We start from the raw sequence: 25087 nt of genomic DNA, 5'->3' as shown, positions 1-25087 counted from the left end.
CCTAAGCCTAACCCTAGCACTATCCTAGGATTGATGTTAACCCTAACCCTAACCCTAACACTATCCTAGGGCTGATGCTAACCCTAACCCTAACCCAAACACTTTCCTAGGGCTGATGCTAACCCTAACCCTACGCCTAACACTATCCTATGTCTGATGCTAACCCTAACCCTAACCCTACCACTATCCTAAGGCTGATGCTAACCCTAACACTAACACTATCCTAGGCCTGATGCTAACCCTAACCCTAACCCTAACACTATCCTAGGGCTGATGCTAACCCTAACCCTGTCCCTAACACTATCCTAGGGCTGATGCTACCCCTAACCCTAACCCTAACACTATCCTAGGGCTGTTGCTAACCCTAATCCTAACCCTAACACTATTCTAGGGCTGATGCTAACCCTAACCCTAACCCTAACCCTAACACTATCCTAGGGCTGATGCTAACCCTAACACTAACATTATGCTAGGCCTGATGATAACCCTAACCCTAATCCTAACACTATCCTAGGGCTGATGCTAACCCTAACCATAACACTATACTAGGGCTGATGCTAACCCTAACCCTAACCCTAACACTATCCTAGGGCTGATGCTAACCATAAACATAACACTATCCTAGGGCTGATGCTAACACTAACCCTAACCCTAACACTATCCTAGAGCTGATGCTAACCCTAACCCTAACACTATCCTAAGCCGGATGATAACCCTAAGCCTAACCCTAACACTATCCTAGGATTGATGTTAACCCTAACCCTAACCCTAACACTATCCTAGGGCTGATGCTAACCCTAACCCTAACCCAAACACTTTCCTAGGGCTGATGCTAACCCTAAACCTACGCCTAACACTATCCTATGTCTGATGCTAACCCTAACCCTAACACTATCCTAGGGCTGATGCTAACCCTAACCCTAACCCTAACAGTATCCTAGGGCTGATGCTAACCCTAACCCTAACACTATCCTAGGGCTGATGCTTACCCTAACCCTAACCCTAACAGTATCCTAGGGCTGATGCTAACCCTAACCCTAACACTATCCTAGGGCTGATGCTAACCCTAACCCTAACCCTAACATTATCCTAGGGATGATGCTAACCCTAACCCTAACACTAACACTATCCTAGGGCTGATCCTAACCCTAACCCTAACCCTAACACTATCCTAGGGCTGATCCTAACCCTAAAACTAACCCTAACACTATCCTATGTCTGATGCTAACCCTAACCCTAACACTATCCTAGGGCGGATGCTAACCCTAACCCTAACCCTAACAGTATCCTAAGGCTGATGCTAACCCTAACCCTAACACTATCCTAGGGCTGATGCTTACCCTAACCCTAACCCTAACACTATCCTAGGGCTGATGTTTACCCTAACCCTAACCCTAACACTATCCTAGGGCTGATGCTGACCCTAAAACTAACAGTATCCTAGGCCTGATGATAACCCTAACACTAACCCTAACACTATCCTAGGGCTGATGCTAACCCTAACCCTAACACTATCCTAGGCCTGATGATAACGTTAACCCTAACCCTAACACTATCCTAGGGCTGATGCTAACCCTAACCCTAACCCTAACACTATCCTAGGTCTGATGCTAACCCTAACACTAACTCTATCCAAGGTCTGATTATAACCCTAACCCTAACGCTAACACTATCCTAGGCTTGATGCTAACCCTAACCCTAACACTATCCTAGGGCTGATGCTAACCCTAACCCTAACCCTAACACTATCCTAGGGCTGATGCTAACCCTAACCCTAACCCTAACACTATCCTAGGGCTGATGCTAACCCTAACCCTAACACTATCCTAGGGCTGGTGCTAACCCTAACCCTAACTCTAACACTATCCTAGGGCTGATGCTAACCCTAACCCTAACCCTATCCTAGGGCTGATGCTAACACTAACACTAACTCTAACACTATCCTAGGGCTGAGGCTAACCCTAACCCTAACACTATCCTAGGGCTGATGCTAACCCTAAGCCTAACACTATCCTAGGGCTGATGCTAACCCTAACCCTAACACTATCCTAGGGCGGATGCTTACCCTAACCATAACCCTAACACTATCCTAGGGCTGATGCTAACCCTAACCTTAACACTATCCTAGGGCTGATGCTAACCCTAACCCTAACGCTAACACTATCCTAGGTCTGATGCTAACCCTAAAAGTAACACTATCCTAGGCCTGATGATAACCCTAACACTAACCCTAACACTATCCTAGGGCTGATACTAACCCTAACCCTAACACTATCCTAGGCCTGATGATAACCCTATCCCTAACCCTAACACTATCCAAGCCTAATGCTAACCCTAACCCTAACCCTAATACTATCTTAGGGCTGATGCTAACCCTAACCCTAACACTATCCTAGGGCTGATGCTAACCATAAGCCTAACCCTAACACTATCCTAGGGCTGATGCTAACCCTAAACCTAACACTATCCAAGGGCTGATGCTAACCCTAAACCTAACCCTAACACTATCCTAAGGCTGATGCTAACCCTAACCCTAACCCTACCACTATCCTAGGGCTGATGCTAACCCTAACCCTAACAGTATCCTAGGGCTGATGCCAGCCCTAACACTAACCCTAACACTATCCTAGGGCTGATGCTAACCCTAACCCTAACCCTAACACTATCCTAGGGCTGATAATAATCCTAACCCTAACTCTATCCTAGGGCTGATGCTAACCCTATCCCTAACCCTAACACTATCCTAAGGCTAATGCTAACCCTAACCCTAACAATATCCTAGGCCTGATGCTAATCCTAACCCTAACCCTGAGACTATCCTAGGGCTGATGCTAACCCTAACCCTAACCCTAACACTATCCTAGGGCTGATGCTAACCCTAACCCTAACCCTAACACTATCCTAGGGCTGATACTAACCCTAACCCTAACCCTAACACTATCCTAGGGCTGATACTAACCCTAACCCTAACCCTAACACTATCCTAGGGCTGATGCTAACCCTAACCCTAACAGTATCCTAGGGCTGATGCCAGCCCTAACCCTAACCCTAACACTATCCTAGGGCTGATGCTCACCCTAACCCTAACCCTAACACTATCCAGGGCTGATACTAACTCTAACCCTAACCCTAACACTATCCTAGGGCTGATGCTAACACTAACCCTAACACTATCCTAGGGCTGTTGCTAACCCTAACCCTAACCCTAACACTATCCTAGGGCTGATGCTAACCCTAACCCTAATCCTAACACTATCCTAGGGCTGATGATAACCCTAACCCTAACACTATCCTAGGGCTGATGCTAACCCTAACCCTAACCCTAACAGTATCGTAAGGCTGATGCTAACCCTAACCCTAACACTATCCTAGGCCTGATGCTAACCCTAACCCTAACCCTAACACTATCCTAGGGCTGATGCTAACCCTCACCCTAACCCTAACACTATCCTAGGGCTGATGCTAACCCTAACCCTAAACCTAACACTATCCTAGGGCTGATGCTAACCCTAACCCTAACACTATCCTAGGGCTGATGCTAACCCTAACCCTAACCCTAACACTATCCTAAGGCTGATGCTAACCCTAACCCTAACACTATCCTAGACCTGATGCTAACCCTAACTCTAACCCTAACACTATCTTAGGGCTGATGCTAACCCTAACCCTAACACTATCCTAGGGCTGATGCTAACCATAACCCTAACCCTAACACTATCCTAGGGCTGATGCTAACCCTAACCCTAACACTATCCTAGGGCTGATGCTAACCGTAACCCTAACCCTAACACTATCCTAGGGCTGATGCTAACCCTAACCCTAACACTATCCTAAGGCTGATGCTAACCCTAACCCTAACACTATCATAGGGCTGATGCTAACCCTAACCATAACACTAACAGTATCCTAAGGCTGATGCTAACCCTAATCCTAACACTATCCTAGGCCTGATGCTAACCCTAACCCTAACCCTAACACTATCCTAGGGCTGATGCTAACCCTAACCCTAACCCTAACGCTATCCTAGGGCTGATGCTAACCCTAACCCTAACAGTATCCTAGGGCTGATGCCAGCCCTAACCCTAACCCTAACACTATCCTAGGGCTGATACTAACCCTAACCCTAACCCTAACACTATCCTAGGGCTGATACTAACCCTAACCCTAACCCTAACACTATCCTAGGGCTGATGATAACACTAACTCTAACACTATCCTAGGGCTGATGCTAACCCTAACCCTAACCCTAACACTATCCTAAGGCTGATGCTAACCCTAACCCTAACACTATCCTAGGCCTGATGCTAACCCTAACTCTAACCCTGACACTATCCTAGGGCTGATGCTAACCCTAACCCTAACTCTAACACTATCCTAGGGCTGATGCTATCTCTAACCATAACACTATCCTAGGGCTGATGCTAACCCTAACCCTAACCCTAACACTATCCTAGGGCTGATGGTAACCGTAACGCTAACACTATCCTAGGGCTGATGCTAACCCTAACCCTAACCCTAACACTATCCTAAGGCTGATGCTAACCCTAACCCTAACACTATCCTAGGCCTGATGCTAACCCTAACCATAACCCTAACACTATCTTAGGGCTGATGTTAACCCTAACCCTAACACTATCCTAGGGCTGATGCTAAACCTAACCCTAACCCTAACACTATCCTAGGGCTGATGCTAACCCTAACACTAACACTATCCTAGGGCTGATGCTAACCCTCACCCTAACCCTAACCCTAACACTATCCTATGGGTGATGCTAACCCTAACCCTAACACTATCCTAGGGCTGATGCTAACCCTAACCCTAAACCTAACACTATCCTAAGCTGATGTTTACCCTAACCCTAACCCTAACACTATCTTAGGGCTGATGCTAACCCTAACCCTAACACTATCCTACGGCTGATGCTAACCATAACCCTAACCCTAACACTATCCTACGGCTGATGCTAACCATAACCCTAACCCTAACACTATCCTATGGCTGATGCTAACCCTTACCCTAACACTATCCTAGGGCTGATGCTAACCCTAACACTAACCCTAACACTATCCTAGGGCTGATCCTAACCCTAACCCTAACACTATCCTAGGCCTGATGCTAACCCTAACCCTAACCCTAACACTATCCTAGGGCTGATGCTAACCCTAACCCTAACCCTAACACTATCCTAAGGCTGATGCTAACCCTAACCCTAACACTGTCCTAGACCTGATGCTAACCTTAACCCTAACCCTAACACTATATTAGGGCTGATGCTAACCCTAACCCTAACACTATCCTAGGGCTGATGCTAACCCTAACCCTAACCCTAACAGTATCCTAAGGCTGATGCTAACCCTAACCCTAACACTATCCTAGGCCTGATGCTAACCCTAACCCTAACCCTAACACTATCCGCGGGCTGATGCTAACCCTAACCCTAACCCTAACACTATCCTAGGGCTGATGCTGACCCCAATCCTAACACTATCCTAGGGCTGATGCTAACCCTAACCCTAACCCTAAAACTATCCTAGGGTTGATGCTAACCCTAACCCTAACCCTAACACTATCCTAGGGCTGATCCTAACCCTAACCCTAACCCTAACACTATCCTATTGCTGATCCTAACCCTAACCCTAACCCTAACACTATCCTATGTCTGATGCTAACCCTAACCCTAACACTATCCTAGGGCTGATGCTAACCCTAACCCTAACCCTAACCGTATCCTAAGGCTGATGCTAACCCTAACCCTAACACTATCCTAGGGCTGATGCTTACCCTAACCCTAACCCGAACACTATCCTAGGGCTGATGCTAACTCTAACCCTAACACTATCCTAGGGCTGAAGTTTATCCTAACCCTAACCCTAACACTATCCTAGGACTGATGCTAACCCTAAAACTAACACTATGCTAGGCCTGATGATAACCCTAACACTAACCCTAACACTATCCTAGGGCTGATGCTAACCCTAATCCTAACACTATCCTATTCCTGATGATAACCCTAACCCTAACCCTAACACTAGCCTAGGGCTGTTGCTAACCCTAATCCTAACCCTAACACTATTCTAGGGCTGATGCTAACCCTAACCGTAACCCTAACACTAACACTATCCTAGGGCTGATGCTAACCATAACACTAACACTATGCTAGGCCTGATGATAACCCTAACCCTAACCCTAACACTATCCTAGAGCTGATGCTAACCCTAACGCTAACAGTATACTAGGGCTGATGCTAACCCTAACCCTAACCGTAACACTATCCTAGGGCTGATGCTAACCATAACCATAACACTATCCTAGGGCTGATGCTAACACTAACCCTAACCCTAACACTATCCTAGAGCTGATGCTAACCCTAACACTAACACTATCCTAGGGCTGATGCTAACCCAAACCCTAACCCTAACAGTATCCTAAGGCTGATGGTAACCCTAACCCTAACACTATCCTAGGGCTGATGCTTACCCTAACCCTAACCCTAACACTATCCTAGGGCTGATGCTAACCCTAACCCTAACACTATCCTAGAGCTGATTCTAACCCTAACCCTAACCCTAACACTATCCTAGGGTTGATGTAAACCCTAACCCTAACCCTAACACTATCCTAGGGCTGCACCTAACCCTAACCCTAACCCTAACACTATCCTAGGGCTTATCCTAACCCTAACCCTAACCCTAACACTATCCTATGTCTGATGCTAACCCTAAGCCTAACACTATCCTAGGGCTGATGCTAACCCTAACCCTAACCCTAACAGTATCCTAAGGCTGATGCTAACCCTAACGTTAACACTATCCCAGGGCTGATGCTAACTCTAACCCTAACACTATCCTAGGGCTGATGTTTATCCTAACCCTAACCCTAACACTATCCTAGGGCTGATGCTAACCCTAAAACTAACACTATACTAGGCCTGATGATAACCATAACACTAACCCGAACATTATCCTAGGGCTGATGCTAACCCTAATCCTAAAACTATCCTAGGCCTGATGATAACCCTAACCCTAACCCTAACACTATCCTAGGGCTGATGCTAACCCTAACCCAAACCCTAACACTATCCTAGGGCTGATGCTAACCCTAACACTAACACTATCCAAGGTCTGATGATAACCCTAACCCTAACGCTAACACTATCCTAGGGGTGATTCTAACCCTAACCCTAACACTATCCTAGGGCTGATGCTAACCCTAACCCTAACCCCAACACTATCCTAGGGCTGATGCTAACCCTAACCCTAACCCTAACACTATCCTAGGGCTGATGCTAACCCTAACCCTAACACTATCCTAGGGCTGATGCTAACGCTAACCCTAACCCTAACACTATCCTAGGGCTGATGCTAACCCTAACCCTAACCCTATCCTAGGGCTGATGCTAACCCGAACACTAACTCTAACACTATCCTAGGGCTGATGCTAACCCTAACCCTAAAACTCTCCTAGGTCTGATGCTAACCCTAACCCTAAACCTAACACTATCCTAGGGTTGATGCTAACCCTAACCCTAACCCTAACACTATCCTAGGGCTGATGCTAACCGTAACCCTAACCCTAACAGTATCTTAGGGCTGATGCTAACCCTAACCCTAACACTATCCTAGGGCGGATGCTTACCCTAACCATAACTGTAACACTATCCTAGGGCTGATGCTAAGCCTAACCCTAACACTATCCTAGGGCTGATGCTAACCCTAACCCTAACCTTAACACTATCCTAGGGCTGATGCTAACCCCAAAATAACACTATCCTAGGCCTGATGATAACCCTAACACTAACCCTAACACTATCCTAGGGCTGATGCTAACCCTAACCCTAACACTATACTAGGCCTGATGATAACCCTAACCCTAACCCTAACACTATCCTAGGCCTGATGCTAACCCTAATCCTAGCCCTAATACTATCTTAGGGCTGATGCTAACCCTAACCCTAACACTATCTTAGGGCTTATGCTAACCATAAGCCTAACCCTAACACTATCCTAGGGCTGATGCTAACCCTAACCCTACCACTATCCTAGGGCTGATGCTAACCCTAAACCTAACCCTAACACTATCCTAAGGCTTATGCTAACCCTAACCCTAACACTATCCTAGGCCTGATGCTAACCCTAACCCTAACCCTAACACTATCCTAGGGCTGACGCGAACCCTAACCCTAACCCTAACACTATCCTAGGGCTGATGCTAACCCTAACCCTAACACTATCCTAGGCCTGATGCTAACCCTAACCCTAACCCTAACACTATCCTAGGGCTGATGCTCACCCTAACCCTAACCCTAACGCTATCCTAGGGATGATGCTAACCCTAACCCTAACAGTATCCTAGGGATGATGCCAGCCCTAACCCTAACCCTAACACTATCCTAGGGCTGCTACTAACCCTAACCCTAACCCTAACACTATCCTAGGGCTGATACTAACCCTAACCCTAACCCTAACACTATCCTAGGGCTGATGCTAACCGTAACCCTAACTCTATCCTAGTGCTGATGCTAACCCTAACCCTAACCCTAACACTATCCTAAGGCTAATACTAACCCTAACCCTAACACTATCCTAGGCCTGATGCTAACCCTAACCCTATCCCTAAAACTATCCTAGGGCTGATGCTAACCCTAACCCTAACCCTAACACTATCCTTGGGCTGATGCTATCTCTAAACATAACACTATCCTAGGGCTGATGCTAACCCTAACCCTAACCCTAACACTATCCTAGGGCTAATGCTAACCCTAACGCTAACACTATCCTAGGGCTGATGCTAACCCTAACCCTAACCATAACACTATCCTAAGGCTGATGCTAACCCTAACCCTAACACTATCCTAGGCCTGATGCTAACCCTAACCCTAACCCTAACACAATCTTAGGGCTGATGCTAACCCTAACCCTAACACTATCCTAGGGCTGATGCTAACCCTAACCCTAACCCTAACACTATCCTAAGGCTGATGCTAACCCTAACCCTAACACTATCCTAGGGCTGATGCTAACCCTAAACCTAACCCTAACACTATCCTAGGGCTGATGCTAACCCTAAACCTAACCCTATCCTGGGGCTGATGCTAACCCTAACACTAACTCTAACACTATCCTAGGGCTGAGGCTAACCCTAACCCTAACACTATCCTAGGGCTGATGCTCACCCTAACCCTAACCCTAACACTATCCTAGGGCTGATGCTAACCCTAACCCTAACACTATCCTAGGGCTGATGCTAGCCCTAACCCTAACCCTAACACTATCCTAGGGCTGATGCTAACCCTAACCCTAACCCTAACACTATCCTAGGGCTGACACTAACCATAACACTAACGCTAACACTATCCTAGGGCTGATGCTAATCCTAACCCTGACACTATCCTAGGGCTGATGCTAACCCTAACCCTAACCCTAACACCATCCTAAGGCTGATGCTAACCCTAACCCTAACACTATCCTAGGGCTGATGCTAACCCTAACCCTGTCCCTAACACTATCCTAGGGCTGATGCTATCCCTAACCCTAACCCTAACACTATCCTTGGGCTGTTGCTAACCCTAATCCTAACCCTAACACCATTCTAGGGCTGATGCTAACCCTAACCCTAACCCTAACCCTAACACTATCCTAGGGCTGATGCTAACCCTAACACTAACACTATGCTAGGCCTGATGATAACCCTAACCCTAATCCTAACACTATCCTAGGGCTGATGCTAACCCTAACCATAACACTATACTAGGGCTGATGCTAACCCTAACCCTAACCCTAACACTATCCTAGGGCTGATGCTAACCATAAACATAACACTATCCTAGGGCTGATGCTAACACTAACCCTAACCCTAACACTATCCTAGAGCTGATGCTAACCCTAACCCTAACACTATCCTAGGTCGGATGATAACCCTAAGCCTAACCCTAACACTATCCTAGGATTGATGTTAACCCTAACCCTAACCCTAACACTATCCTAGGGCTGATGCTAACCCTAACCCTAACCCAAACAGTTTCCTAGGGGTGATGCTAACCCTAACCCTACGCCTAACACTATCCTATGTCTGATGCTAACCCTAACCCTAACACTATCCTAGGCCTGATGCTAACCCTAACCCTAACCCTAACACTATCCTAGGGCTGATGCTAACCCTAACCCTGTCCCTAACACTATCCTAGGGCTGATGCTATCCCTAACCCTAACCCTAAAACTATCCTAGGGCTGTTGCTAACCCTAATCCTAACCCTAACACTATTCTAGGGCTGATGCTAACCCTAACCCTAACCCTAACCCTAACACTATCCTAGGGCTGATGCTAACCCTAACACTAACACTATGCTAGGCCTGATGATAACCCTAACCCTAATCCTAACACTATCCTAGGGCTGATGCTAACCCTAACCAAAACACTATACTAGGGCTGATGCTAACCCTAACCCTAACCCTAACACTATCCCAGGGCTGATGCTAACCATAAACATAACACTATCCTAGGGCTGATGCTAACACTAACCCTAACCCAAACACTTTCCTAGGGCTGATGCTAACCCTAAACCTACGCCTAACACTATCCTATGTCTGATGCTAACCCTAACCCTAACACTATCCTAGGGCTGATGCTAACCCTAACCCTAACCCTAACAGTATCCTAGGGCTGATGCTAACCCTAACCCTAACACTATCCTAGGGCTGATGCTTACCCTAACCCTAACCCTAACAGTATCCTAGGGCTGATGCTAACCCTAACCCTAACACTATCCTAGGGCTGATGCTAACCCTAACCCTAACCCTAACACTATCCTAGGGATGATGCTAACCCTAACCCTAACACTAACACTATCCTAGGGCTGATCCTAACCCTAACCCTAACCCTAACATTATCCTAGGGCTGATCCTAACCCTAACACTAACCCTAACACTATCCTATGTCTGATGCTAACCCTAACCCTAACACTATCCTAGGGCGGATGCTAACCCTAACCCTAACCCTAACAGTATCCTAAGGCTGATGCTAACCCTAACCCTAACACTATCCTAGGGCTGATCCTTACCCTAACCCTAACCCTAAAACTATCCTAGGCCTGATGCTAACCCTAACCCTAACACTATCCTAGGGCTGATGTTAACCCTAACCCTAACCCTAACACTATCCTAGGGCTGATGCTAACCCTAAAACTAACAGTATCCTAGGCCTGATGATAACCCTAACACTAACCCTAACACTATCCTAGGGCTGATGCTAACCCTAACCCTAACACTATCCTAGGCCTGATGATAACCCTAACCCTAACCCTAACACTATCCTAGGGCTGATGCTAACCCTAACCCTAACCCTAACACTATCCTAGGTCTGATGCAAACCCTAACACTAACTCTATCCAAGGTCTGATTATAACCCTAACCCTAACGCTAACACTATCCTAGGGCTGATGCTAACCCTAACCCTAACACTATCCTAGGGCTGATGCTAACCCTAACCCTAACCATACCACTATCCTAAGGCTGATGCTAACCCTAACCCTAACACTATCCTAGGGCTGGTGCTAACCCTAACCCTAACCCTAACACTATCCTAGGGCTGATGCTAACCCTAACCCTAACACTATCCTAGGGCTGATGCTAACACTAACACTAACTCTAACACTATCCTAGGGCTGAGGCTAACCCTAACCCTAACACTATCCTAGGGCTGATGCTAACCCTAAGCCTAACACTATCCTAGGGCTGATGCTAACCCTAACCCTAACACTATCCCAGGGCTGATGCTAACCCTAACCCTAAACCTAACACTATCCTAGGGATGATGCTAACCGTAACCCTAACCCTAACACTATCCTAGGGCTGATGCTAACGCTAACCCTAACCCTAACACTATCCTAGGGCTGATGCTAACCCTAACCCTAACCCTAACACTATCCTATGTCTGATGCTAACCCTAAACCTAACACTATCCTAGGGCTGATGCTAACCGTAACCCTAACCCTAACAGTATCTTACGGCTGATGCTAACCCTAACCGGAACACTATCCTAGGGCGGATGCTTACCCTAACCATAACCCTAACACTATCCTAGGGCTGATGCTAACCCTAACCTTAACACTATCCTAGGGCTGATGCTAACCCTAACCCTAACGCTAACACTATCCTAGGGCTGATGCTAACCCTAAAAGTAACACTATCCTAGGCCTGATGATAACCCTAACACTAACCCTAACACTATCCTAGGGCTGATACTAACCCTAACCCTAACACTATCCTAGGCCTGATGATAACCCTATCCCTAACCCTAACACTATCCTAGGCCTAATGCTAACCCTAACCCTAACCCTAATACTATCTTAGGGCTGATGCTAATCCTAACCCTAACACTATCCTAGGGCTGATGCTAACCATAAGCCTAACCCTAACACTATCCTAGGGCTGATGCTAACCCTAAACCTAACACAATCCAAGGGCTGATGCTAACCCTAAACCTAACCCTAACACTATCCTAAGGCTGATGCTAACCCTAACCCTAACACTATCCTAGGCCTGATGCTAACCCTAACCCTAACCCTAACACTATCCTAGGGCTGATGCTCACCCTAACCCTAACCCTAACACTATCCTAGGGCTGATGCTAACAATAACCCTAACAGTATCCTAGGGCTGATGCCAGCCCTAACCCTAACCCTAACACTATCCTAGGGCTGATGCTAACCCTAACCCTAACCCTAACACTATCCTAGGGCTGATACTAACCCTAACCCTAACTCTATCCTAGGGCTGATGCTAACCCTATCCCTAACCCTAACACTATCCTAAGGCTAATGCTAACCCTAACCCTAACAATATCCTAGGCCTGATGCTAATCCTAACCCTAACCCTGAAACTATCCTAGGGCTGATGCTAACCCTAACCCTAACCCTAACACTATCCTAGGGCTGATGCTAACCCTAACCCTAACCCTAACACTATCCTAGGGCTGATACTAACCCTAACCCTAACCCTAACACTATCCTAGGGCTGATACTAACCCTAACCCTAACCCTAACACTATCCTAGGGCTGATGCTAACCCTAACCCTAACAGTATGCTAGGGCTGATGCCAGCCCTAACCCTAACCCTAACACTATCCTAGGGCTGATGCTAACCCTAACCCTAACCCTAACACTATCCTCGGGCTGATGCTAACCCTAACCCGAACCCTAACACTATCCTAGGGCTGATGCTATCTCTAACCATAACACTATCCTAGGGCTGATGCTAACCCTAACCCTAACCCTAACACTATCCTAGGGATGATGCTAACTCTAACCCTAACCCTAACACTATCCTAGGGCTCATGCTATCTCTAACCATAACACTATCCTAGGGCTGATGCTAACCCTAACCCTAACCCTAACAGTATCGTAAGGCTGATGCTAACCCTAACCCTAACACTATCCTAGGCCTGAGCTAACCCTAACCCTAACCCTAACACTATATTAGGGCTGATGCTAACCCTCACCCTAACCCTAACACTATCCTAGGGCTGATGCTAACCCTAACCCTAAACCTAACACTATCCTAGGGCTGATGCTAACCCTAACCCTAACACTATCCTAGGGCTGATGCTAACCCTAACCCTAACCCTAACACTATCCTAAGGCTGATGCTAACCCTAACCCTAACACTATCCTAGACCTGATGCTAACCCTAACTCTAACCCTAACAGTATCTTAGGGCTGATGCTAACCCTAACCCTAACACTATCCTAGGGCTGATGCTAACCATAACCCTAACCCTAACACTATCCTAGGGCTGATGCTAACCCTAACCCTAACACTATCCTAGGGCTGATGCTAACCGTAACCCTAACCCTAACACTATCCTAGGGCTGATGCTAACCCTAACCCTAACACTATCATAAGGGTGATGCTAACCCTAACCCTAACACTATCCTAGACCTGATGCTAACCCTAACCCTATCCCTAACAATATATTAGGGCTGATGCTAACCCTAACCCTAACATTATCCTAGAGCTGATGCTAACCATAACCCTAACCCTAACACTATGCTAACCCTAACCCTAACACTATCCTAGGGCTGATGCTAACCCTAACCCTAACCCTAACAGTATCCTAAGGCTGATGCGAACCCTAACCCTAACACTATCCTAGGGCTGATGCTAACCCTAACCCTAACCCTAACACTATCCTAGGGCTGATGCTATCTCTAACCATAACACTATCCTAGGGCTGATGCTAACCCTAACCCTAACGCTAACACTATCCTAGGGATGATGCTAACTCTAACCCTAACCCTAACACTATCCTAGGGCTGATGCTATCTCTAACCATAACACTATCCTAGGGCTGATGCTAACCCTAACCCTAACCCTAACACTATCCTAGGGTTGATGCTAACCCTAACGCTAACACTAACCGAGGGTGATGCTAACCCTAACCCTAACCCTAACACTATCCTAAGGCTGATGCTAACCCTAACCCTAACCCTAACACTCTCCTAGGGCTGATGCTAACCCTAAACCTAACACTATCCTGGGGCTGATGCTAACCCTAACCCTAACCCTAACACTATCCTAGGGCTGATGCTAACCATCACCCTAACCATAACATTATCCTAGGTCTGATGCTAACCCTAACCCTATCACTATCCTAGGGCTGATGCTAACCCTAACCCTAACCCTAACACTCTCCTAGGGCTGAGTCTAACCCTAACCCTAACACTATCCTAGGGCTGATGCTAACCCTAACCCTAAACCTAACACTATCCTAGGGCTGATGCTAACCCTAACCCTAACAGTATCCTAGGGCTGATACTAACCCTAACCCTAACCCTAACACTATCCTAAGGCTGATGCTAACCCTAACCCTAACACTATCCTAGACCTGATGCTAACCCTAACCCTAACCCTAACACTATCTTAGGGCTGATGCTAACCCTAACCCTAACACTATCCTAGGGCTGATACTAACTATAACCCTAACTCTAACACTATCCTAGGGCTGATGCTAACCCTAACCTTAACACTATCATAGGGCTGATGCTAACCCTAACCCTAACACTAACAGTATCCTAAGGCTGATGCTAACCCTAATCCTAACACTATCCTAGGCCTGATGCTAACCCTAACCCTAACCCTAACACTATCCTAGGGCTGATGCTAACCCTAACCCTAACCCTAACGCTATCCTAGGGCTGATGCTAACCCTAACCCTAACAGTATCCTAGGGCTGATGCCAGCCCTAATCCTAACCCTAACACTATCCTAGGGCTGATACTAACCCTAACCCTAACCCTAACACTATCCTAGGGCTGATACTAACCCTAACCCTAACCCTAACACTATCCTAGGGCTGATGCTAACACTAACACTAACACTATCCTAGGGCTGATGCTAACCCTAACCCTAACCCTAACACTATCCTAAGGTTGATGATAACCCTAACCCTAACACTATCGTAGGCCTGATGCTAACCCTAACTCTAACCCTGACACTATCCTAGGGCTGATGCTAACCCTAACCCTAACTCTAACACTATCCTAGGGCTGATGCTATCTCTAACCATAACACTATCCTAGGGCTGATGCTAACCCTAACCCTAACCCTAACACTATCCTAGGGCTGATGGTAACCCTAACGCTAACACTATCCTAGGGCTGATGCTAACCCTAACCCTAACCCTAACACTATCCTAAGGCTGATGCTAACCCTAACCCTAACACTATCCTATGCCTGATGCTAACCCTAACCCTAACCCTAACACTATCTTAGGGCTGATGCTAACCCTAACCCTAACACTATCCTAGGGCTGATGCTAACCCTAACCCTAACCCTAACACTATCCTAAGGTTGATGATAACACTAACCCTAACACTATCCTAGGCCTGATGCTAACCCTAACTCTAACCCTGACACTATCCTAGGGCTGATGCTAACCCTAACCCTAACTCTAACACTATCCTAGGGCTGATGCTATCTCTAACCATAACACTATCCTAGGGCTGATGCTAACCCTAACCCTAACCCTAACACTATCCTAGGGCTGATGGTAACCCTAACGCTAACACTATCCTAGGGCTGATGCTAACCCTAACCCTAACCCTAACACTATCCTAAGGCTGATGCTAACCCTAACCCTAACACTATCCTATGCCTGATGCTAACCCTAACCCTAACCCTAACACTATCTTAGGGCTGATGCTAACCCTAACCCTAACACTATCCTAGGGCTGATGCTAAACCTAACCCTAACCCTAACACTATCTTAGGGCTGATGCTAACCCTAACCCTAACACTATCCTAGGGCTGATGCTAACCCTAACCCTAACCCTAACCCTAACACTATCCTAGGGGTGATGCTAACCCTAACCCTAACACTATCCTAGGGCTGATGCTAACACTAACCCTAACCCTGACACTATCCTAAGCTGATGTTTACCCTAACCCTAACCCTAACACTATCTTAGGGCTGATGCTAACCCTAACCCTAACACTATCCTAGGGCTGATGCTAACCATAACCCTAACCCTAACACTATCCTACGGCTGATGCTAACCATAACCCTAACCCTAACACTATCCTATGGCTGATGCTAACCCTTACTCTAACACTATCCTAGGGCTGATGCTAACCCTAACACTAACCCTAACACTATCCTAGGGCTGATGCTAACCCTAACCCTAACACTATCCTAGGGCTGATGCTAACCCTAACCCTAACCCTAACACTATCCTAGGGCTGATGCTAACCCTAACCCTAACACTATCCTAGGGCTGATGCTAGCCCTAACCCTAACCCTAACACTATCCTAGGGCTGATGCTAACCCTAACCCTAACCCTAACACTATCCTAGGGCTGACACTAACCATAACACTAACCCTAACACTATCCTAGGGCTGATGCTAACCCTAACCCTGACACTATCCTAGGGCTGATGCTAACCCTAACCCTAACCCTAACACTATCCTAAGGCTGATGCTAACCCTAACCCTAACACTATCCTAGGCCTGATGCTAACCCTAACCCTAACCCTAACACTATCCTAGGGCTGATGCTAACCCTAACCCTGTCCCTAACACTATCCTAGGGCTGATGCTATCCCTAACCCTAACCCTAACACTATCCTAGGTCTGTTGCTAACCCTAATCCTAACCCTAACACTATTCTAGGGCTGATGCTAACCCTAACCCTAACCCTAACCCTAACACTATCCTAGGGCTGATGCTAACCCTAACACTAACACTATGCTAGGCCTGATGATAACCCTAACCCTAATCCTAACACTATCCTAGGGCTGATGCTAACCCTAACCATAACACTATACTAGGGCTGATGCTAACCCTATCCCTAACCCTAACACTATCCTAGGGCTGATGCTAACCATAAACATAACACTATCCTAGGGCTGATGCTAACACTAACCCTAACCCTAACACTATCCTAGAGCTGATGCTAACCCTAACCCTAACACTATCCTAGGCCGGATGATAACCCTAAGCCTAACCCTAGCACTATCCTAGGATTGATGTTAACCCTAACCCTAACCCTAACACTATCCTAGGGCTGATGCTAACCCTAACCCTAACCCAAACACTTTCCTAGGGCTGATGCTAACCCTAACCCTACGCCTAACACTATCCTATGTCTGATGCTAACCCTAACCCTAACCCTAACACTATCCTAAGGCTGATGCTAACCGTAACACTAACACTATCCTAGGCCTGATGCTAACCCTAACCCTAACCCTAACACTATCCTAGGGCTGATGCTAACCCTAACCCTGTCCCTAACACTATCCTAGGGCTGATGCTACCCCTAACCCTAACCCTAACACTATCCTAGGGCTGTTGCTAACCCTAATCCTAACCCTAATACTATTCTAGGGCTGATGCTAACCCTAACCCTAACCCTAACCCTAACACTATCCTAGGGCTGATGCTAACCCTAACACTAACATTATGCTAGGCCTGATGATAACCCTAACCCTAATCCTAACACTATCCTAGGGCTGATGCTAACCCTAACCATAACACTATACTAGGGCTGATGCTAACCCTAACCCTAACCCTAACACTATCCTAGGGCTGATGCTAACCATAAACATAACACTATCCTAGGGCTGATGCTAACACTAACCCTAACCCTAACACTATCCTAGAGCTGATGCTAACCCTAACCCTAACACTATCCTAAGCCGGATGATAACCCTAAGCCTAACCCTAACACTATCCTAGGATTGATGTTAACCCTAACCCTAACCCTAACACTATCCTAGGGCTGATGCTAACCCTAACCCTAACCCAAACACTTTCCTAGGGCTGATGCTAACCCTAAACCTACGCCTAACACTATCCTATGTCTGATGCTAACCCTAACCCTAACACTATCCTAGGGCTGATGCTAACCCTAACCCTAACCCTAACAGTATCCTAGGGCTGATGCTAACCCTAACCCTAACACTATCCTAGGGCTGATGCTTACCCTAACCCTAACCCTAACAGTATCCTAGGGCTGATGCTAACCCTAACCCTAACACTATCCTAGGGCTGATGCTAACCCTAACCCTAACCCTAACATTATCCTAGGGATGATGCTAACCCTAACCCTAACACTAACACTATCCTAGGGCTGATCCTAACCGTAACCCTAACCATAACACTATCCTAGGGCTGATCCTAACCCTAAAACTAACCCTAACACTATCCTATGTCTGATGCTAACCCTAACCCTAACACTATCCTAGGGCGGATGCTAACCCTAACCCTAACCCTAACAGTATCCTAAGGCTGATGCTAACCCTAACCCTAACACTATCCTAGGGCTGATGCTTACCCTAACCCTAACCCTAACACTATCCTAGGGCTGATGTTTACCCTAACCCTAACCCTAACACTATCCTAGGGCTGATGCTGACCCTAAAACTAACAGTATCCTAGGCCTGATGATAACCCTAACACTAACCCTAACACTATCCTAGGGCTGATGCTAACCCTAACCCTAACACTATCCTAGGCCTGATGATAACGTTAACCCTAACCCTAACACTATCCTAGGGCTGATGCTAACCCTAACCCTAACCCTAACACTATCCTAGGTCTGATGCTAACCCTAACACTAACTCTATCCAAGGTCTGATTATAACCCTAACCCTAACGCTAACACTATCCTAGGCCTGATGCTAACCCTAACCCTAACACTATCCTAGGGCTGATGCTAACCCTAACCCTAACCCTAACACTATCCTAGGGCTGATGCTAACCCTAACCCTAACCCTAACACTATCCTAGGGCTGATGCTAACCCTAACCCTAACACTATCCTAGGGCTGGTGCTAACCCTAACCCTAACTCTGACACTATCCTAGGGCTGATGCTAACCCTAACCCTAACCCTATCCTAGGGCTGATGCTAACACTAACACTAACTCTAACACTATCCTAGGGCTGAGGCTAACCCTAACCCTAACACTATCCTAGGGCTGATGCTAACCCTAAGCCTAACACTATCCTAGGGCTGATGCTAACCCTAACCCTAACACTATCCCAGGGCTGATGCTAACCCTAACCCTAAACCTAACACTATCCTAGGGATGATGCTAACCGTAACCCTAACCCTAACACTATCCTAGGGCTGATGCTAACGCTAACCCTAACCCTAACACTATCCTAGGGCTGATGCTAACCCTAACCATAACCCTAACACTATCCTATGTCTGATGCTAACCCTAACCCTAACACTATACTAGGGCTGATGCTAACCGTAACCCTAACCCTAACAGTATCTTACGGCTGATGCTAACCCTAACGGTAACACTATCCTAGGGCGGATGCTTACCCTAACCATAACCCTAACACTATCCTAGGGCTGATGCTAACCCTAACCTTAACACTATCCTAGGGCTGATGCTAACCCTAACCCTAACGCTAACACTATCCTAGGTCTGATGCTAACCCTAAAAGTAACACTATCCTAGGCCTGATGATAACCCTAACACTAACCCTAACACTATCCTAGGGCTGATACTAACCCTAACCCTAACACTATCCTAGGCCTGATGATAACCCTATCCCTAACCCTAACACTATCCAAGCCTAATGCTACCCCTAACCCTAACCCTAATACTATCTTAGGGCTGATGCTAACCCTAACCCTAACACTATCCTAGGGCTGATGCTAACCATAAGCCTAACCCTAACACTATCCTAGGGCTGATGCTAACCCTAAACCTAACACTATCCAAGGGCTGATGCTAACCCTAAACCTAACCCTAACACTATCCTAAGGCTGATGCTAACCCTAACCCTAACACTATCCTAGGCTTGATGCTAACCCTAACCCTAACCCTAACACTATCCTAGGGCTGATGCTCACCCTAACCCTAACCCTAACACTATCCTAGGGCTGATGCTAACCCTAACCCTAACAGTATCCTAGGGCTGATGCCAGCCCTAACACTAACCCTAACACTATCCTAGGGCTGATGCTAACCCTAACCCTAACCCTAACACTATCCTAGGGCTGATAATAATCCTAACCCTAACTCTATCCTAGGGCTGATGCTAACCCTATCCCTAACCCTAACACTATCCTAAGGCTAATGCTAACCCTAACCCTAACAATATCCTAGGCCTGATGCTAATCCTAACCCTAACCCTGAGACTATCCTAGGGCTGATGCTAACCCTAACCCTAACCCTAACACTATCCTAGGGCTGATGCTAACCCTAACCCTAACCCTAACACTATCCTAGGGCTGATACTAACCCTAACCCTAACCCTAACACTATCCTAGGGCTGATACTAACCCTAACCCTAACCCTAACACTATCCTAGGGCTGATGCTAACCCTAACCCTAACAGTATCTTAGGGCTGATGCCAGCCCTAACCCTAACCCTAACACTATCCTAGGGCTGATGCTAACCCTAACCCTAACCCTAACACTATCCAGGGCTGATACTAACTCTAACCCTAACCCTAACACTATCCTAGGGCTGATGCTAACACTAACCCTAACACTATCCTAGGGCTGTTGCTAACCCTAACCCTAACCCTAACACTATCCTAGGGCTGATGCTAACCCTAACCCTAATCCTAACACTATCCTAGGGCTGATGATAACCCTAACCCTAACACTATCCTAGGGCTGATGCTAACCCTAACCCTAATCCTAACAGTATCGTAAGGCTGATGCTAACCCTAACCCTAACACTATCCTAGGCCTGATGATAACGCTAACCCTAACCCTAACACTATCCTAGGGCTGATGCTAACCCTCACCCTAACCCTAACACTATCCTAGGGCTGATGCTAACCCTAACCCTAAACCTAACACTATCCTAGGGCTGATGCTAACCCTAACCCTAACACTATCCTAGGGCTGATGCTAACCCTAACCCTAACCCTAACACTATCCTAAGGCTGATGCTAACCCTAACCCTAACACTATCCTAGACCTGATGCTAACCCTAACTCTAACCCTAACACTATCTTAGGGCTGATGCTAACCCTAACCCTAACACTATCCTAGGGCTGATGCTAACCATAACCCTAACCCTAACACTATCCTAGGGCTGATGCTAACCCTAACCCTAACACTATCCTAGGGCTGATGCTAACCGTAACCCTAACCCTAACACTATCCTAGGGCTGATGCTAACCCTAACCCTAACACTATCCTAAGGCTGATGCTAACCCTAACCCTAACACTATCCTAGACCTGATGCTAACCCTAACCCTATCCCTAACAATATATTAGGGCTGATGCTAACCCTAACCCTAACATTATCCTAGAGCTGTTGCTAACCATAACCCTAACCCTAACACTATCCTAGGGCTGATGCTAACCCTAACCTTAACACTATCCTAGGGCTGATGCTAACCCTAACCCTAACCCTAACAGTATCCTAAGGCTGATGCTAACCCTAACCCTAACACTATCCTAGGCCTGATGCTAACCCTAACCCTAACCCTAACACTAACCTAGGGCTGAGGCTAACCCTAACCCTAACCCTAACACTATCCTAGGGCTGATGCTAACCCTAACCCTAACAGTATCCTAGGGCTGATGCCAGCCCTAACCCTAACCCTAACACTATCCTCGGGCTGATGCTAACCCTAACCCTAACCCTAACACTATCCTAGGGCTGATGCTATCTCTAACCATAACACTATCCTAGGGCTGATGCTAACCCTAACCCTAACCCTAACACTATCCTAGGGATGATGCTAACTCTAACCCTAACCCTAACACTATCCTAGGGCTGATGCTATCTCTAACCATAACACTATCCTAGGGCTGATGCTAACCCTAACCCTAACCCTAACAGTATCGTAAGGCTGATGCTAACCCTAACCCTAACACTATCCTAGGCCTGAGCTAACCCTAACCCTAACCCTAACACTATCCTAGGGCTGATGCTAACCCTCACCCTAACCCTAACACTATCCTAGGGCTGATGCTAACCCTAACCCTAAACCTAACACTATCCTAGGGATGATGCTAACCGTAACCCTAACCCTAACACTATCCTAGGGCTGATGCTAACCCTAACCATAACCCTAACACTATCCTATGTCTGATGCTAACCCTAACCCTAACACTATCCTAGGGCTGATGCTAACCGTAACCCTAACCCTAACAGTATCTTACGGCTGATGCTAACCCTAACGGTAACACTATCCTAGGGCGGATGCTTACCCTTACCATAACCCTAACACTATCCTAGGGCTGATGCTAACCCTAACCTTAACACTATCCTAGGGCTGATGCTAACCCTAACCCTAACGCTAACACTATCCTAGGTCTGATGCTAACCCTAAAAGTAACACTATCCTAGGCCTGATGATAACCCTAACACTAACCCTAACACTATCCTAGGGCTGATACTAACCCTAACCCTAACACTATCCTAGGCCTGATGATAACCCTATCCCTAACCCTAACACTATCCAAGCCTAATGCTAACCCTAACCCTAACCCTAATACTATCTTAGGGCTGATGCTAACCCTAACCCTAACACTATCCTAGGGCTGATGCTAACCATAAGCCTAACCCTAACACTATCCTAGGGCTGATGCTAACCCTAAACCTAACACTATCCAAGGGCTGATGCTAACCCTAAACCTAACCCTAACACTATCCTAAGGCTGATGCTAACCCTAACCCTAACACTATCCTAGGCCTGATGCTAACCCTAACCCTAACCCTAACACTATCCTAGGGCTGATGCTCACCCTAACCCTAACCCTAACACTATCCTAGGGCTGATGCTAACCCTAACCCTAACAGTATCCTAGGGCTGATGCCAGCCCTAACACTAACCCTAACACTATCCTAGGGCTGATGCTAACCCTAACCCTAACCCTAACACTATCCTAGGGCTGATAATAATCCTAACCCTAACTCTATCCTAGGGCTGATGCTAACCCTATCCCTAACCCTAACACTATCCTAAGGCTAATGCTAACCCTAACCCTAACAATATCCTAGGCCTGATGCTAATCCTAACCCTAACCCTGAGACTATCCTAGGGCTGATGCTAACCCTAACCCTAACCCTAACACTATCCTAGGGCTGATGCTAACCCTAACCCTAACCCTAACACTATCCTAGGGCTGATACTAACCCTAACCCTAACCCTAACACTATCCTAGGGCTGATACTAACCCTAACCCTAACCCTAACACTATCCTAGGGCTGATGCTAACCCTAACCCTAACAGTATCCTAGGGCTGATGCCAGCCCTAACCCTAACCCTAACACTATCCTAGGGCTGATGCTAACCCTAACCCTAACCCTAACACTATCCAGGGCTGATACTAACTCTAACCCTAACCCTAACACTATCCTAGGGCTGATGCTAACACTAACCCTAACACTATCCTAGGGCTGTTGCTAACCCTAACCCTAACCCTAACACTATCCTAGGGCTGATGCTAACCCTAACCCTAATCCTAACACTATCCTAGGGCTGATGATAACCCTAACCCTAACACTATCCTAGGGCTGATGCTAACCCTAACCCTAATCCTAACAGTATCGTAAGGCTGATGCTAACCCTAACCCTAACACTATCCTAGGCCTGATGCTAACGCTAACCCTAACCCTAACACTATCCTAAGGCTGATGCTAACCCTAACCCTAACACTATCCTATGCCTGATGCTAACCCTAACCCTAACCCTAACACTATCTTAGGGCTGATGCTAACCCTAACCCTAACACTATCCTAGGGCTGATGCTAACCCTAACCCTAACCCTAACACTATCCTAAGGTTGATGATAACACTAACCCTAACACTATCCTAGGCCTGATGCTAACCCTAACTCTAACCCTGACACTATCCTAGGGCTGATGCTAACCCTAACCCTAACTCTAACACTATCCTAGGGCTGATGCTATCTCTAACCATAACACTATCCTAGGGCTGATGCTAACCCTAACCCTAACCCTAACACTATCCTAGGGCTGATGGTAACCCTAACGCTAACACTATCCTAGGGCTGATGCTAACCCTAACCCTAACCCTAACACTATCCTAAGGCTGATGCTAACCCTAACCCTAACACTATCCTATGCCTGATGCTAACCCTAACCCTAACCCTAACACTATCTTAGGGCTGATGCTAACCCTAACCCTAACACTATCCTAGGGCTGATGCTAAACCTAACCCTAACCCTAACACTATCTTAGGGCTGATGCTAACCCTAACCCTAACACTATCCTAGGGCTGATGCTAACCCTAACCCTAACCCTAACCCTAACACTATCCTAGGGGTGATGCTAACCCTAACCCTAACACTATCCTAGGGCTGATGCTAACACTAACCCTAACCCTGACACTATCCTAAGCTGATGTTTACCCTAACCCTAACCCTAACACTATCTTAGGGCTGATGCTAACCCTAACCCTAACACTATCCTAGGGCTGATGCTAACCATAACCCTAACCCTAACACTATCCTACGGCTGATGCTAACCATAACCCTAACCCTAACACTATCCTATGGCTGATGCTAACCCTTACTCTAACACTATCCTAGGGCTGATGCTAACCCTAACCCTAACACTATCCTAGGGCTGATGCTAACCC

The sequence above is a fragment of the Lemur catta genome, chromosome 21, assembly GCF_020740605.2.
Source record: "Lemur catta isolate mLemCat1 chromosome 21, mLemCat1.pri, whole genome shotgun sequence".
NCBI lineage: Eukaryota > Metazoa > Chordata > Mammalia > Primates > Lemuridae > Lemur > Lemur catta.
Note: the sequence above shows the minus strand (reverse complement) of the source record.